Source organism: Podarcis pityusensis (genome assembly GCF_964106645.2).
Source record: "Podarcis pityusensis genome assembly, chromosome: 4".
Lineage (NCBI taxonomy): Eukaryota > Metazoa > Chordata > Lepidosauria > Squamata > Lacertidae > Podarcis > Podarcis pityusensis.
Genome location: NC_138027.1, coordinates 100,872,331 through 100,888,974, shown reverse-complemented (window position 1 = coordinate 100,888,974; position 16,644 = coordinate 100,872,331). Strand labels below are relative to the sequence as shown.

Below are 16,644 nucleotides of genomic sequence, written 5' to 3'. Positions count from 1 at the left end.
GACTTTTTCAGCCTCATGACTTGGAATACTCAGCATCTCTTAAAAAGCTAAAAATTCCCCTCCTCCAAATTTGGTATGTGGGCCTTGACCAGATTTGATTGTGCCTCACCACCTAACATTTTGAATCAATATGCAAACTTGAGGCTTCTTCAACTTTGTAGCACCTGGGCCTGTTCACCTCTTCTTTCGCAGTTCTTTCCCTCAGACTTTCCTTTTCTACATTTCTCTGGACCAACACCTCTGTCTTCATTCATTTCCCATTTTCTCAGAATGCTACTCATTTCTTTCCTAAGTCTCAGTTTTCTCTCCATCTTTAGGACCTTAACAGCTCAACCCAGAGCTCAAACAGTGATGTGCATCTACTCTTTCCTAACTCTCCAACATGGTTTCCATTGCTTACTGCTTTGCATTATCCCTCATTTTAGTATTTTTGCATGATTCTTATATGATTCTTATATATTTAAATCCTGAATACCCTTTCTTTTCTTTAAAATCCTCAAGTCATTCTGCAAGCATCATCATCACCACCTACCGCTACCTACCTTAGATTAAAAGTCAGGTGTTAGTTTTACTTTAATTTGTCCTGAACCTGGTCCTTGGACAAATTTTAAAAGTGCTTATATTCACCAAGCTAGAAAAGTAACTTGTGAAGCTTTTTAGCATGATATATTATATGCAATCTAATTTAATTCTTGTCTTTGCAGTCATTAAATCTTCTAGTGTATTTTCATAAGGCCTGTTTGCAAACAGGTGTTCCTTCCTTCTGTGAACATTTATGGCTAGCTGCATCCTTGCATTCACCACACTGGGGGCTCTTGTTTTGAAAAGTCTGTTTTGTTATCGTCACTCAGGTGAACTGGCATCAGGGTTCTGGCTGCAAGGTGGGAAATAAGAGCTTTAGAAAACAGACATGGATTCAGGCACTGGGGTTAACACAGGATCAAGCTTACTTCATTGTAGTCGCTCACAGCAGTGCATGGATCACAGTAGGCTCCCTTATTATCTGCTTTACCTTCCTCACCATCAGAATTCTTGTTCTCAGAGGCAGCCCAATCCTCCAAACCCTGGCAAGAAACAAATTCCACTTAAGTATATGGGGTCTGATAACAGCAGAAACCTCAAAAGAACTGGGTTGTTGGTGAGAGTTAATAACACCCTACTGTGCGAGTGAAGAGCTACATGAAATAGCCCTTTGTTAACTAAAGAACGGCAGTCAAGATATTTAGCAAGGTTTGAACAAAGACTTGAGTAAAAAAAGAGAGAAAAGAACTAAAGGAAAGACAGCAAACAGGTCTTGCAAAGCAGCATGTTGGAGAATATAGACTCGTCTGGCTGCTCTTTGGATTTTCTTGTGTTTGTCCCAGTACTCCCCAAACCCTGCTAGATTCCCATATTTCTTGCACTTCTCTATTTCCTCTGCAGTCTCCCTGTTGCAGAGGACCACCAGGTGAGCGCTATGCATCTTCACCTCTATGCCTTTCTCCTTTAGTGCGTGTACTTAGCAGAAGAATAACAATAACCATGATCACAACAGGGATAACCAAACAAAACCACCACCATGAAATGTTAAAGCTAGTTGCTTGAGTTGAAATCAGAATTTGAAGCAAGTTTAGAGGAGAAATACAGTGGTGCCTTGCAAGACGAAATTAATTCGTTCCACGAGTTTTTTCGTCTAGCGAATTTTTCGTCTTGCGAAGCACGAAATCCCATAGGAATGCATTGAAATTCAATTAATGCGTTCCTATGGTCAAAAAAAGTCCAAACAAAGCCAAATTTGGTACAACAAGAGTTTATTAAGTGCTCTTTAAAGTCACACATACTGTAAAGAGCATTTCAAAAATTGAAGGAACAATAAATTAAGTTTCTAAACATGACAGAAAAACATTTAAAAACCCTCCTCAACTGTTCCCCCAGCCACCCACCACACAGAAATTCAAATCCAGAATTTTTTTTAAAAAACAGCAGAGTGGCCCAATGGTCACAGAAAATCATAAAAATTCAGAAAAAAACCACACAAGCTTCCAGGTTCTTGCAAACCCCTCCTCAACTGTTCCCCCAGCCACCCACCACACAGAAATTCAAACCCAGAATTTTTTTTAAAAAAAACACAGCAGAATGGCCCAATGGTCACAAAAAATCATAAAAATGCAGGAAAAAAACACACAAGCTTCCAGATTCTTGCAAACCCCTCCCCAGCACCAAGTCCTTGAATTCCAAACACCCCAACCCAAAATCCAAACCCCCCCCAAAAAAAGTTTTAAAAGTTTAACTTACCAAATGGCTGCAAAAGAAGTTTTGGAAAAGCCTCAAAAATCACCAAAGTCTTCAAAAACGTCAAAAAAGGCTACCACACCGCGTGCTATGAGTTGCTCCTCGAAGTCAAGTCGCAACTGCACCTCTTCAAGCAATGCACCCTGGGTATTAACGGTTTTACAAAAAAGGAAACAAACTTGCAAGACGTTTTCGTCTTGCGAAGCAAGCCCATAGGGAAATTCGTCTTGCGAAGCAGCTCAAAAAACGCAAAACCCTTTCGTCTAGCGAGTTTTTCGTCTTGCGAGGCATTCGTCTTGCAGGGCACCACTGTATATGATGAATTCCACCAAAAGTGACATTTGAAGCAAATTTGGAGCCTCTCTCAAATGATTCAAAACATTAAACAGTTGGAATAGGATCACCAACGTTTCTCAGGCAGATAGTCTCAAATCCATAGTTTGGAACACATGGGAAAAGATGGAGTATATTTCTGAATAACTACATACATAGTTATTTGACAGAGAGGTCATTTCCAAATTGTGTTTCCTATCTCTAAGGTTCTGTTATATAAAAATCAAGTGTTCAACATTTTGCTGCCTGATCCTGATAGTATAAAGAGGGAACATGAGGCTGATGCCCCCCCAAGTTATTTTATGCCTGTACTTGTGAAGAATAACTGCTTGCATACACAAAAGCAAATAAACTGTTACATTTCTCCTTAGCGCTGTAAAAACCTGGGCCATCTGTAGCTCATCCTTTTCTTGGTCAATAATAGATGAACGAAGCCCTGAATACTGAATGGATAATCCATCAAAGACAACCAAGGGCATAATGCTTTCTCAAAGCAATTTCACAATCAAGGTAGGAATTGCACTCATTTGACCGCCTACCTTGTTTTATTTCCCGAAGCATAAATTGTCACATGCAAAAGCATTAGCCTCCTGAGGGACATGGTGCTGTAATCCCAGCTCCTTAATTAGAAGAATGGGAGAGTAAGAATTAATGACGTTTCAAGTGACATTGAACAAATTTTAGGTAGGGTGGTATAGTCTCGTCCACAAAGCCTAAAATAATACAGTAATTGGAGCAAGACAAGCAAAGATGAAAACACAATCTTCATTTCATTTTTTTTTTTTTTTTTTTGATATCCTCCCCCAAAAAGATAATTTCAATCAATCAAATCCGTTTATTGTGAGGACCATGCCTGTACACAAACATTAACACAACAATAGTTAAAAAATATTAAAATTCATTACATACTACGCCAACAAAACCTTCATCCCACAAAATAGAAAGAGAGGGAAAACAAGCAACGAGTTAAACAGACGATGAAGGGGTCTTTACATTGTCATCCATAAATCTTTCCCTGGCTTTCATGGCCTTCATCACAAAAACCGCTACCACATGGGTAATACGTGGGTTTGCATCGACTAACAAAAATTTTACTCTATCTTCAGGATTGGTTATAGAGTTGGGTATAATTTGCAGCAATGCGTCTCTAAAGCCCGAGTAGATGGGGCAATAGAGGAGGTAATGTGTAAGATCCTCTTTAATTTTCATAAGGCAAGGGCATAAACGATGTTCTACTGGGGTTTTTGTGAATCTACCGGTCAGATATGCAGTTGGCAGTGTTTGAAACCGTGCCATAGTGAAAGCTCTCCGAAGGGTGGGATCAGTGATCTCCACCAAGTAGTTGGCACAGATTTTGACTGCTTTTACTCGGGGAAACCAGTAGGAAAACCCAGAGTTTTTTATCTTTGTGGAGTCCAAAAAGGCGTCTTTTTCAAAGATCCATTCCCGAACTTTATCAGGGCTCCACAATTTAAGGGTATTAAACTCAGGTAGATTGTATCTGGATAGGATATCTAGTAGGTTTTTATGCCAAGTAGTATTATTTTGTAATGATACAAAGGCTTGTTTAGCCAATAAGGTGTTCGGGGCATCTGTGAGGTTGGTGAAAAAACGCAGGAATCTTAAGTGGGCCCTGGCAGACACAGAAGGTAATCCTACTTCCACTCTTAGGAGAGCTGCCGGAGTACTCTGAGGGAGGCCTAGAATTCTTCTGAGGTAAAAATTTTGGAAGATTTCAAGCCGTTCTAACAGCTTCTGATTCCATCCCCAGAGTTCTACTCCATATAGCATCTGGGGAATCACTTTTCCAACAAAAGCTTTTAGTGCCGGGATCACCAGTTGCCCTCCCCTCGAATAAAAAAAGCTGAGCAGAGCACCGATTGTCCTACGTGTTAGAAGGGCTACAGTCTTGAAGTGGGCAAGCCAGCTAGATGTAGCTTGGAAAGTGATACCAAGATATTTAAAAAAAAGACACTGTTCAATTTTGTGTTCATCTAAAGACCATCTAAATGTGTGGCGAGCTCTAGTAAATACCACAATTTTTGTTTTGTCATAATTTATCTTTAGAGAGTTTTGGGAACAATAAGCTGCGAGCCCCTCCAGCATGCTATGTAGGCCCCTTCGAGTAAGTGCCATGACAGCCATGTCATCAGCATATAGTAATATATTCAGGTGTTTGCCTTCCAGGGCAGGAGCTGATGACTTATACTTTGCCATATGTTGAACAATGTCATTTATATAGAAATTAAAGAGGAACGGCGCTAACAAACAGCCCTGTTTAACCCCTTTCCCCAGTGGCAGTGGGTCAGTATAGTTGCCTGACATCCCAGTTCTGATTTTAACTGTGGTGTCTGAATGTAACTCTCTAAGTATTTTGAGAAGTCGTCTATCAATATCTGTTTCATATAGTTTTTGCCATAATTTGTCCCTACAGATTGAATCAAAAGCGGATGTGAGATCTACAAAAGCCACAAAAAGTTTGCTCTTATGTACCTTTGTATACTTATCTATCATTGTCTGTAGTACCAAACAATGGCCTGTTGTACTATGGCCCTTTCTAAACCCTGCCTGTTCCGGATTAAGCAGGTTAGAGTGGTCAGCCCAGTCAACCAGTTTATTTAGCAGGTAGCGAGTATAAAGTTTATACACAATGTCCAGGAGACTTATGGGGCGATAGTTTGAGGGGTCTTGGGGGTCTCCCTTCTTATAGATGGGGGCTACCAGGCTCAGTTTCCAGTTTTCTGGGATTTTGCATATATCATTTATTACCGTAAAAAGTTGGGCCAAAATAGCGGCCCACCACTGGGCATTTAGTTTAAACACCTCAGGAGGAATCATATCCTCACCGGGAGCTTTGCCATTCTTGAGTGTTTTAATTAGCTGTAAACATTCTGATTCGGTAACAGGATCCCAGCCCATTAATAGATCGTTTTTAAGAGGAGGAAACTGGCTCGGTTTAGCAATGTTTGGAGCTGTATATAGCCGGGAAAAATGTTGGTACCATAAGTTAGATGAAATACTGTTGGTTACAATTTTCCCTTTGGGTGAAACTCCCTGAGCAATTATTTCCCAGAACTTTTTGTCGTCCCGCAATTTGATCGCTTTGTCAAGTGCCTCCCATTGTTCCTTTCTGTAGAGGGATTTCTTAAATTTTAGAGTATTTTTATAATGAGAACGCCACCTGTGCAGGTTTTCCAATGAGGACAGGGTCCCTTCCTGTTTTACCTTATTTTGTAATTTCCTAAGCAAAGATCTTAGATTCCTACAGTCTTTGTCGAACCAGGCCCTCGAGTTGTTTTGTTTTTTGGGAGGGTTGGAATTCGTGAGTAGTGGGAAGAGCGACTCTGAGACCTGCTGAAATGTTGAAAAGGGGTCAGAAATAGATGAGATACACTGGTCTCTCAAGGCCAGTAAGTCTGATGAATGCAGGTGTAGTTTGATTTTAGATTCCAGGTCGCTGTTCCATTTACGCCTACGAAGGGCCAGAGTTGGAGGTGGGTCTGCACAGTGATTGCGGTATTGCGGATCCTCCAAACCACGGGGAATTAGTGAAATTGATATAGGAAGATGATCACTCTCAATTCTATTGAAAGTCCTGAAGCCCTGTGACCTCTCCAAGAGTTTTGGGGAGACCAGGATATAATCAATAACGCTCGCACCTCTAGGTCCAAGAAAAGAAAAGAAACCCCCTGACCTGTCCATATGGGTACCATGCAAATTATACAAATTATGTTTGAAGGCAGTCTCCATTAATGTAATGCCTGCCTTATTCAAGACCTTATCGTCAGAGGACCAGGGAATAAACCAATCTGCCTCTGGCAGGAACTGAGATTTAGAGCAGTACGTATTAATGTCATTTCCTATCCTGGCGTTGAAATCACCTGCCAGCAGGATATCCATGCCAGGGAGTTCTAGTTCAGCCTTCTCCAAACATAGCTCTAAATCTTCCCAGATTTGTGACGACTGGGGAGGGGTGCCTATGGGAGGGATATATATATTAAAACAAAGGAAATCTCCTCCTTCACTGCTAGAAATAAGTAAGATTTGTAAATTGTTACTCTTCACCCACTGCTGTTGCCGGGCCTTGCACTTTAGCTTGGTAGAAACAAAAGTGACTAAACCACCACTAGGTCGGCCTCGGGAATTTGGTTTTATCGCAGGGGTAGCAAAGGCTTCGTATCCCTGTAAAGAGGGGACATGGAGATCTAGACACCATGTCTCCTGTAGACATAAAATCTGAAATTTTGTAAGGAAATCCAGAAGGTCGACGTCACCCTGCTTAGATAGCCATCCCGCCACATTCCAGGATAGAATGTGGAAATAGGGTGATGGTGGAAATAGTGGCAGTCAATCTCTTTTCCGGTGGTTTGAGGCTCCTGAGCTGGGCTCCTCCTCTATCTGCCCTGCTTGGTGGTTCCAGGTTTGAGGTCGCTGGTCCCTAGATAGGTGTGATAGCTTTAACTGGGGGGCCAATAGGTTGATTTGGCCCAGAGGATCTTCGATGACACCGTTACAAATATCATGTTGTTCAGCTGATGTATCATGATGTTCAGCTGGTTTTCGCAGAGCAAGGGTTTTGCCGACCCGTATAGGCTGTACAGGTAGCAGGTCGACAGCTGCATCTTGCGTCGGTACTGCTAGCGGGTCAAAATTTGACAAAAGCTGTGGATCTTGATTGCGTGTTGGGCTTAGAATAATGGAAGCCTCCAATTCCGGCATTTCATTTAAAACAACAGAATTTTAACCAAATACACTGCTGGGAAAATTGAATTTACTGCCCTGGCAGCAAAAGCTAATAGGGTCAAGTGAAGAAATGGAAAATTGTATTGTGACACTGTGCATGGCAGTTTTGTTATTCTAAAATTGACAAATATACCACTTTGCGTTTTCAAATCAGAAACATAAGACTCGGTCCTTCAACACACTTCCTCAAGAACAGTCCAGAGCTTTGAAACCCATCAGTAAAATGTGCACTGAATGAAAGAGCAAGGCCTTTTTCGCTGTCTTTCTGAAACTTGAAGTTGGGTTAGTGTGTATCACGCAATCTGTAGATGTTTGCATAAAAGAGTAATCATACTATGAATTTTTGAATTGATACTCATTCTGTCAGGAGATTCTAGAATAAAAAGAAGCAGCAAAAGGAAAAAATGCACTTCTTCATACAACATGCAATTACCATATTGCCCCAAATATAAGCCACCTTTTTTTCCCTTCCAAATTCTGACTGTGAAAAGTTAAAGTGCAGCTTGTATTTGGAACTGAGCACTGCACACCCACCTCCTGGCACTACCGCCCTGAAAGGGGGATGGGGGCGGTCGGCGCGGCTTGGGCAGGTAGCGCCGGGAGGCAATATTGCCAGGAGGCGGGCACGTAGCACGCTTGGAACTGAGTGCTGGCGCTGGCTTGGGGAGCAGGGTGCCAAGCACCGGTGCTGGCCACCCCCCATTCAGGGCGGTAGTGCCGGGAGGCGGGCCACACTCGCAAATAAGCCTCGAATTTTAAAAGAGTGGCTTATTTGCTGGTACAGCTTATATTTGGGCCAATTCTGTAATTTATGGAATTGACTACCACAAAACATGGTGACTATTTATATTAAAGGCGGGGGGAGAGATTAGTCACATTAATGGACAGGCCTACAAACAGCTATAAGGCATGATTACAAGAGGGACCCTCCACATTTAGAGGAATGCTATACACCTAAAGGTCATTGTCTTCATGCCGTGATTTTGAACTTCCTGGAGTCATCCAGCTGGCCACTTGGAAACAGGATGCTGAAGGATTCTGGACCTTTGGACTGATGCAGCAGCCTTCTTCTTGTGTTCTTTTTTGGGGGTAGTAAGTTCAAAGTTGACCTTTTTAGGCCAGTTTGTGGGAACAGTGCAGCTGCTGCTTCTTGGTTTCCCCTTTCCTTTCCTGCCCTGCTGGTTTTTCATTCTGCTTTCTCTCTATTCTAAAATTCTGTCTGGTCTACCATCATGCACAAAATGACTGGCGAGGTTAAAGGAAGGCCTGGTTATGGGAAAGAAGGCTGGATTCCCAGCCTGGCTGGCACTGCTGCCTTCCTTCTCCCCAACTGGCCTGGAGATATGCTGCTGCTAATCAGATGGCTGTCAGGATGCAGGAAGGGCAGTGCACAGATGAGGCATGTGGGCAGAAGCGGTGGCCAGCCAGCCTATGGATCCACAGCTGATACTAACACATCCCAGGCAGCGAACATGAGCCAGCAGCATGCAGGATGTACCTCAGAAGCAGCAAATGGGCTCAAAGCATCAACACCCCCCAAATCCCTAGGTTTCACTTTACCCCCATTCCTGGCCTGCTCCCTATACTGATTGACTATATGTTTGAGGTGGGCAAAGAACGAACAAACGTCTCATGTACTGGCACATATGGACCAACTCTGGCCACTGCCCACTCTACAGAGAGGCTGAGGGGTTTTTGTTATTGTGTGGCAAGTTCTACAGGGGATGGAGTGTTTGGCAAGGTCTGAGGAGAGAAGGGGTTGGCAAGTCTTAAGGTAGTGAGGTGGTTGGCCAGGTATAAGGGGATGGGTAGAGGTTCAATGAGTTCCAAGGGGAGTGCAGGTGGGGTTTTGGTGAGGTTTAAAAGGGAATAGGGGTTGCCAAGGTATGAGGGGTGGGGAGTTTGGAGAGATCTAAAAAGAAGTTGGAACCTTGGAATGGGCCTAAGGGGAGTGGGGATGGCAAGGGCCATGGGGTAGACCAGGCTGGTGTGTGAAGCGTGCCACTGCAAAGTATTTCCAGTGTTTGACCACGATAGCCCTGCCATACTATCGCTTTTCATACATATTCGGTTGCGGCAAGTGGGGAGTTCTTAGTTCTTTAAAGTCTAAGATCTAGAATTTGTGGTCTTTGGCACAGGGCCACCAGATATGTACCATGCCAGCATCTCAGCGAGGCAGAGGGAGACATGTGTGCCAATCTATGAGGGGTTAAGTACCACCTATGAATTATTTTTAGTGTTACTTCTCTGTTCCTCACTAAGATGGATTTGAAAGTGGGGGTGATGCCATTGTTTGATCCAAGCACCAGCATCAATAGTGCAGCCAATTTCCCCACATCATCCTGGTGCCATTTAAGTTGTTAAATTTTGCATCCAAAAGAAATTTGTGCAAAGATGAAAATAAGCCTCTTGATTTAGTATTCTGCTTTTTAATTAATGTTTCGAAAAAAGTTAAGCGTCAAGTAGCACTCTCTGAGAAAGATTTGCTGTTTGTTAAGTTCTGGAGTTGGTGGCAGAGTCTCCATGGGGGGTCTGGTTTCCTCTTTGGTCTCTTAGTTGCTCTTTAGAGATTGGGGTTCTATTTACATAGGGATTACAGAGGAGTTTTATACCTTTGACACTCCATCCCCTGATATCGTAGCTATGGCGTTTATTGAATGTTGAATAGTATACCAAGGGAAAGTGTGGAGATAGTCCAGGAGCTAAGCAAGGTGGCTTTCGTGTCCAGCATTTGGAAGTCATAAATAAAAATCTGTTTTGACATTGGGACAGGATCTAAATTTGTTTTCAAAGAACCAAAGACTATGTAATGTTAGACCATCTATTATTTCAGATCTGGTCTATGGTTTATCCTCATCTTCCACAAGAAGTGGAATTGCATGGGCAATTTAGTTTGTGTTATAATGTAACTCTAGATTTGGAATACTCCATCCTCCACATTTTGTGTTAATGAGTAATAGTTTTGTTGCTAGCCAAGCTTTGTGGCAGTGGTTTTTGATGAAGGACATTTTTTCCAGCTTTGCCTTGTCGTACTTTATTAAGTTGCAAACTGTTAGAGAAATCATTATATCAAAAGCCTTACAGCCAGTAAATTAATATAATCTCCCGCTACTTACTGACAGAATGTTTCTGAAACCTTGTGATAATGGCTAGGGGTTTAGCACTTTTTTTCAAAGAATGGTAATTCAACGAAGCTTAAAAGATATTTTACAGAAAGGCCCTGTTTGACTAAAAGATAACTGTCATAATCAAAACTGACAGCAAAAAATAAATCACTTGTGGAGATTATCAATAGTTTTAGAGCATTGACAGTTCAACTGTCTAAGTGCGTCCTCTCCCAATAAGGAATGTGAAAGGAAGGAAGGAGGGAGAGAAGGAAGGAAGGAAGGAAGGAAGGAAGGAAGGAAGGAAGGAAGGAAGGACTCTGGCCACTATCCAGTAGAAGGTAATGTGCTCCAGGAGCAGATTTAGCTGCTACGGGATTGTGTAAAATAAATACAATCAGGGCATGTATCTGTAGAACTGATTCATGGGAGGACCGGATAGAGCATGAAAGTAGTGTGCGGATATAGTCTTACTAAGATGAAGACTACTGAGCAATACTGGCAAGTGGCAAGGGATCATAGCTCAGTGATAGAGTGCATGGTTTGCATGCAGAAGGACACTGATTCATTCCAAAGCAGCTACAGTTAAAGGGAACAGGTGGGAGGTGACATGAATGACCTCCTCGGAGCCTCTGAAGATCTTGTGCGTAATGTAGTAAGCAATCGTGGGTTAGATGGGCAAGCAGCCCGGCAAATTAAGCTGGTGGCTTTGCCGAAATGGCTAAAATGACGAGAAGAATCAGAAATCAGGAAGACCAAAATTTTAATAAGGAATGGGGAAAATATATAATTTACCTTAAAAACCAATGTAAACAGCTAAAATCATTAGTAGGATTGGAAAAACACTTGTAGTTTAATGGTGAATCTTGGACATAATGGAGACGTAACAGATCTGGGTTACCATAAAAGATGCAGGAGGAAATGATTAACAATAGGACCCACAAAGGGGAGGAGGGATATGTGATTGTAAAACTTTAATCTGGAAAACCAAATGAATAAATTTATATAAAAAAAGACGGGCAAGCAGCCCTACCTGCTATAAGGCTGCATTCTGTGTGCTGGGCAGGATTGTGACAAATCAAGATTAAAGAGGGGGAAAGTAGCACTTCCCCACTCCTCTCAATAGAAAGTGTTGTTTGAAGGCCTTTATTGGTCCTTTAGATGTCATTACCAGGATCCAAAGAATTTTGCAACTAGTTCCCAGCGTCTAAGGTAATGCAACAGAGTGTGGGGAGCCAGATAATGCACCCCCAATCTTCCCACTCATGCAGTCGACATTACATGTGGGATAATGTCTGAACAGTGTTCCTGTGCCATTTTTCAAAATTATTTGCAATCATAGATCAACCTTCATGCCAACATTTTACAATACATAATACAGGATAAAGTGACAGAAGGTCATTACCAGCATGCATGCAGTCAGCTCTGTGCTATCTCTGCTTTTGCTCTTTCCCCTTCTCCTATTTTGTTTTTCCCTTTATAAATATTTTAATGTGAGCGTTTGTGATTTCTTTTATTGATCATGGCAAGTCAGCCCAGAAATGAAGATGCAAAACATGATTGCCTGTGCAAATGGGATAGAGCAGTCCAGAGAGACTCCTTGTGGATTTCCTTTTCCACCTGCAAATAATGTAACAGAAGGACCTTCGTGGCAGATCATAATGAGCACAAACCAGGAAGGAAATGACAGTCTCCTCTTCTGGTCTCCAGAGCAAACAAAAACCACAAAATGAGTGTGGCTGTCTAAGTGTGGAATTGATTGGCCTGCACAGAGGGAGGGGGGAATGAAAACAGACAAGGCTATATCCATCAATATCCTCCACTCTCTTGCTCTCACACACTGCAATGCACTGGCTTCAATACTCCCTGCCTCAGTAACTGAGAATAGTCCCATATTCCTGCCTGCCTGTAAACTTACTGTTCGTCCCATACAAAGTGAAAATGGAAATATAACTGCCCTTAATCCAAATGTCCAGGCTGAACTGATTTGTAAACCAGATTTGTTCCAGACTGGCAGGAAACAAAACTTTTTTTACTTCCCACCCCATTTTCCATGGTGTTTTTATTTCTCCCCCTCTGCTGCATATTTCTGTCTCTTATACCATAACAACAATCTTCTCTAATTCCTTCTGTTGCTCCTAATTCAAATCCTGCTTGTGAATTCATCATACTGTAATATTCCCTTAAATAGTCCAAAAGGGTCTTCCATTCTCCCACAAAGCAATCATCATTAGAGTCTCTTATTTTGGCTGTTAATTTTGCCAATTCCGCATAGTCTATCACCTTACTCATGGGTAGGCAAACTAAGGCCCGTGGGCCAGATCCGGCCCAGTCACCTTCTAACTCTGGCCCGTCGACTGTCCGGGAATCAGCATGTTTTTACCTGGGTAGAATGTGTCCTTTTATTTAAAATGCATCTCTGGGTTATTTGTGGGGCCTGCCTGGTGTTTTTACATGAGTAGAATGTGTGCTTTTATTTAAAATGCATCTCTGGGTTATTTGTGGGGCATACAAATTCGTTCTCCCCCCTCCCCCAAAAAATATAGTCCGGCCCCCCACAAGGACTGGGGGACAGTGGACCGGCCCCCTGCTGAAAACGTTTGCTGACCCCTGACCTTACTTATCTTTAGTGGGAACTTCTTCTTCCATCTTTGTGCACAGAGAACCCTATCTGCTTTTGTTACATGCATAAACAACTTAATCACCTTTTTTTTGAATTTCTGACCCCATAATCCCTAGAATAAAAGCTTCAGGTTTGTTTGTTTTTTTGTATAATCACTTGAGCATGCACATATAATTGGGCAAGGTAAGAACAGTCATTCTGATAAAATTCACTTGAAAAATAGAAGCAGTGGCAGAATCTCTCCCACAAATTGGATAGATCCCTACACATAAAATATTACCAAACTTACACAGCACCCCAGGTGTAAATGAATCAAGACATACAATATTATAATTAAACCAATCAATCTATAGATTGGCCCTTTTAATTTCAATACATAATGAATTAACACAAGAGAAATGCGAGGGTGCATACAGAAGGAATCTCCTATTTAACCTACTTGTTTTCTCGGCTCCTTTGTCAGACAGCTAGTCTTCAGGTTGTAGATCAGATCCTCATTAGTGATTGAGCGCTTAGAAAGGCTGGCCTGAAAGCAAGAAAACAAACAGTATTTCCACTTCCTGTTTCCAGATGCTTTGATTTAACAGTTTGGTTTAAATTGTATATTTAAAGGATTTCTACATCTGCACTTCAGCAAAGTTTCCAATGCAATTTACCAAATCAGGTAAAATACAATTTTAAAATATAATGCATTACATAGTGTTAACATTATACATTAAAAAGTCAGAGGAATAGAAATGTGGTTGCTTGAAAGAATAATGGTGTTGGTGCCATTTAGGCCTCCCCAGAGAGGGAATACCCAACATGAAGCGGTGGGTAATTTTTCAGCATTTTTTGCAAACACATTCCAAAACCCCTTTTTGCTTTCTCCTCTCCCCTTTGGTTCCTTTTTCTCCTTTCCTCATTGCCCTGCCAGTGTCATGATTTATCACACTGTCATTTTATTGGTGCTGGGGTGTTCTTTGGGGTTTTTTTGTTGAGGGAGTTGTTTCTGTTGTAGTTGTTGGGTTTTTTTGTAACTTTCTCTTACATCTTGCTATATACCGTATTTTTCGTCCCATAGGATGCACCTAGTTTTTTGGGGGGGAAATAAAGGAATTCCCCCCCTTTATTTCCCCCCCCAAACCAGGTCGGGGAAACCAAACCAGGTCGAGGAACAGCGGGATGGCGGCGCTGCGCCTCCCCGCTGTCCCCCGAGCTTGTGGGGCTGGCCGATGTCTGTCCGGTGCGTGGGGCGCTCTGCTTCAGGGCGCCCCGCGTGCTGGGCGGCAGGCTGCTATCCACAGCATAGGGAGCCCTGCGGGAACTCCTGTGAGTCTCCCCAGGCTGCGGATGTCTGCCCGGCGCGAGGGGCGCTCTGCTTCAGGGCGCCCTGTGCGCCGGGCGGCAGGCTGCTATCCGCAGCGTAGGGAGCCCTGCGGGAACTCCCACGGGGCTCCCCACGCTGCAGATGTTTGCCCGAAGCGCTGGGTGCTCTGCTTTCAGCGCGCCCGGCGTTCCGGGAAGCAGGCTGCTATCCGCAGCCTAGACAGCCCTGCGGGAACTCCCGCAGGGCTGCCTAGGTTGCGGATGTGTTCCCGAAGCGCCGGGCACTCTGCTTTCAGCGCGCCCAGCACTCCGGGAAGCAGGCTGCAGATGTCTTCCTGAAGCCTGGAGAGCGAGAGGGGTCGGTGCGCACCGACCCCTCTCGCTCTCCAAGCTTCAGCGAAATCCTGCATTCGCCCCATAGGACGCACCCAGATTTCACCTTCATTTTTGGAGGGGAAAAAGTGGGTCCTATAGGGCGAAAAATACAGTATGTGGCAATTGTTCAGTTTGATTATGTATTTTTTAAATGCTTGATTGCTGTTTATGATTTATTTTGTTATTTTATAGTTAAGTATCATGTGAAAGGCTGGACTCGATAAATCCCAAACCGGAATTAAGATTGCCGGAAGAAATATCAACAACCTCAGATATGCAGATGACACAACCTTGATGGCAGAAAGTGAGGAGGAATTAAAGAACCTTTTAATGAGGGTGAAAGAGGAGAGCGCAAAATATGGTCTGAAGCTCAACATCAAAAAAACTAAGATCCTGGCCACTGGTCCCATCACCTCCTGGCAAATAGAAGGGAAAGAAATGGAGTCAGTGAGAGATTTTACTTTCTTGGGCTCCATGATCACTGCAGACGGTGACAGCAGTCATGACTAAACAACAACTTTTCATGTTGTAATCTGCCTTGAGCATGATTTGAACTTTGAAAAGGCGGCATACAACTAAAACGATATTTGTCTGTCTGTATGTGACCAAGTTTTTTTAGCAATGACGTTGTGATGTTGGCTTTGCTCTCATAGCCTCTCAGTCACATACTTGTTTATTGAAAATGGGCATTGCTTTTTATCAGTGATGTCAAAGTGATTTATAAAAAGATAAAACAAGTGAAGCAACAAATAAAATAAAGAGCCCATAAAAACACAATTAATAAAAAGAGCTTAAAATGTTGAATATATTCCACACACAAAACGCTTATGTCCCTGTGGAGATGGCAGTACCGAATTGGTGGCGCATGCCCTTCTGGCTTGCACTCTTTATAAAAACTTGAGGAATGAGATTATCTCCCCCTTTTATTGTCCATTCCGGGTCGCCCAGCCACTGCCCCAGTGTCCTTTCTCTTGGCAGATCAAGATGATCAGGTGACAGCAAAGGTTGCAAGGTTTCTAGGTGGGGCAGTCAAAATAAGATCCACTATTTGACTATTGCTTCAAAACCCTAAAATGTATTTTATATAATTGACTTTTTATTTCTATTCTTTGTATATTGTATTGTTGATTTATTGCTATGGCCGATGGCTGGTGCAAACAAAGATTCATTCAGTCAGTCATTGAATATAGGAATAATATTTTTAAATGGCCGGATGGATAAAATGCTAATAAAAGGCTTTTGCCTGACATCTTAAAAACAGCCAGGGTCAGACATTTTTCCCTGGGAAAGCCATTCAGTAGCTGGGGTGGCACTGCTGAAATGCCCTTTTGATGTAGATGTGCCAGCCCTGATGGAGGTGGTATTTCGAGAAGAGGATCAGCCATAGAGCTCAGCATGCGGCAGCTTGGTAGGAGAAGAGACATGTGTCAAGTACTTGGATATGAAGCCATTTGCGTTGTTTATTTATTGATTAGATTTTTATCCCACATTTCCCCTCAAAAGAGCCCCGGGCAGCAATCAACAAAAGAGTGAAAACAATACGAAGATTTCTAAAGCATTTAGAGCTTGAAAGGCAAGCACCAGCACTTTGAACTGAACCTGGAAGCCAATAGACATTGGGATTCTTCTACCCATGCTCTGGGGGCTCAAGATGCGTTCCCTGATGGAACAATCATAACAGCGCAACACTGTATTCCACCCTTTGTTTTTCTGAAGTCATAAATTAATCTGCATTATCTTTCTAATTATCTCTTAATCATCTGCATATCTGTAAGGCATCATTTAACACTTGTTACTCTACCGCTTGAAAGTAGCATCGCCGTTGTTAACACGTGTTTTCTACTCACATAAATATTTAAGTGACAAATCGGGAAATGTTAAAATCAC

General features: G+C 42.6%; 1 long non-coding RNA gene across 1 annotated transcript; it reads right to left on the bottom strand.

Annotated features, from left to right (window-relative positions):
- Positions 1-1,014: 1,014 nt before the first annotated feature.
- On the bottom strand, positions 1,015-13,588 carry LOC308475986. The gene is made up of 3 exons (XR_013985613.1): positions 13,514-13,588; positions 3,144-3,224; positions 1,015-1,064 (listed from the first exon to the last, which is right to left on the bottom strand). It is a non-coding gene; the product is annotated as an uncharacterized lncRNA (long non-coding RNA).
- Between the last annotated feature and the right edge of the window lie 3,056 nt (positions 13,589-16,644).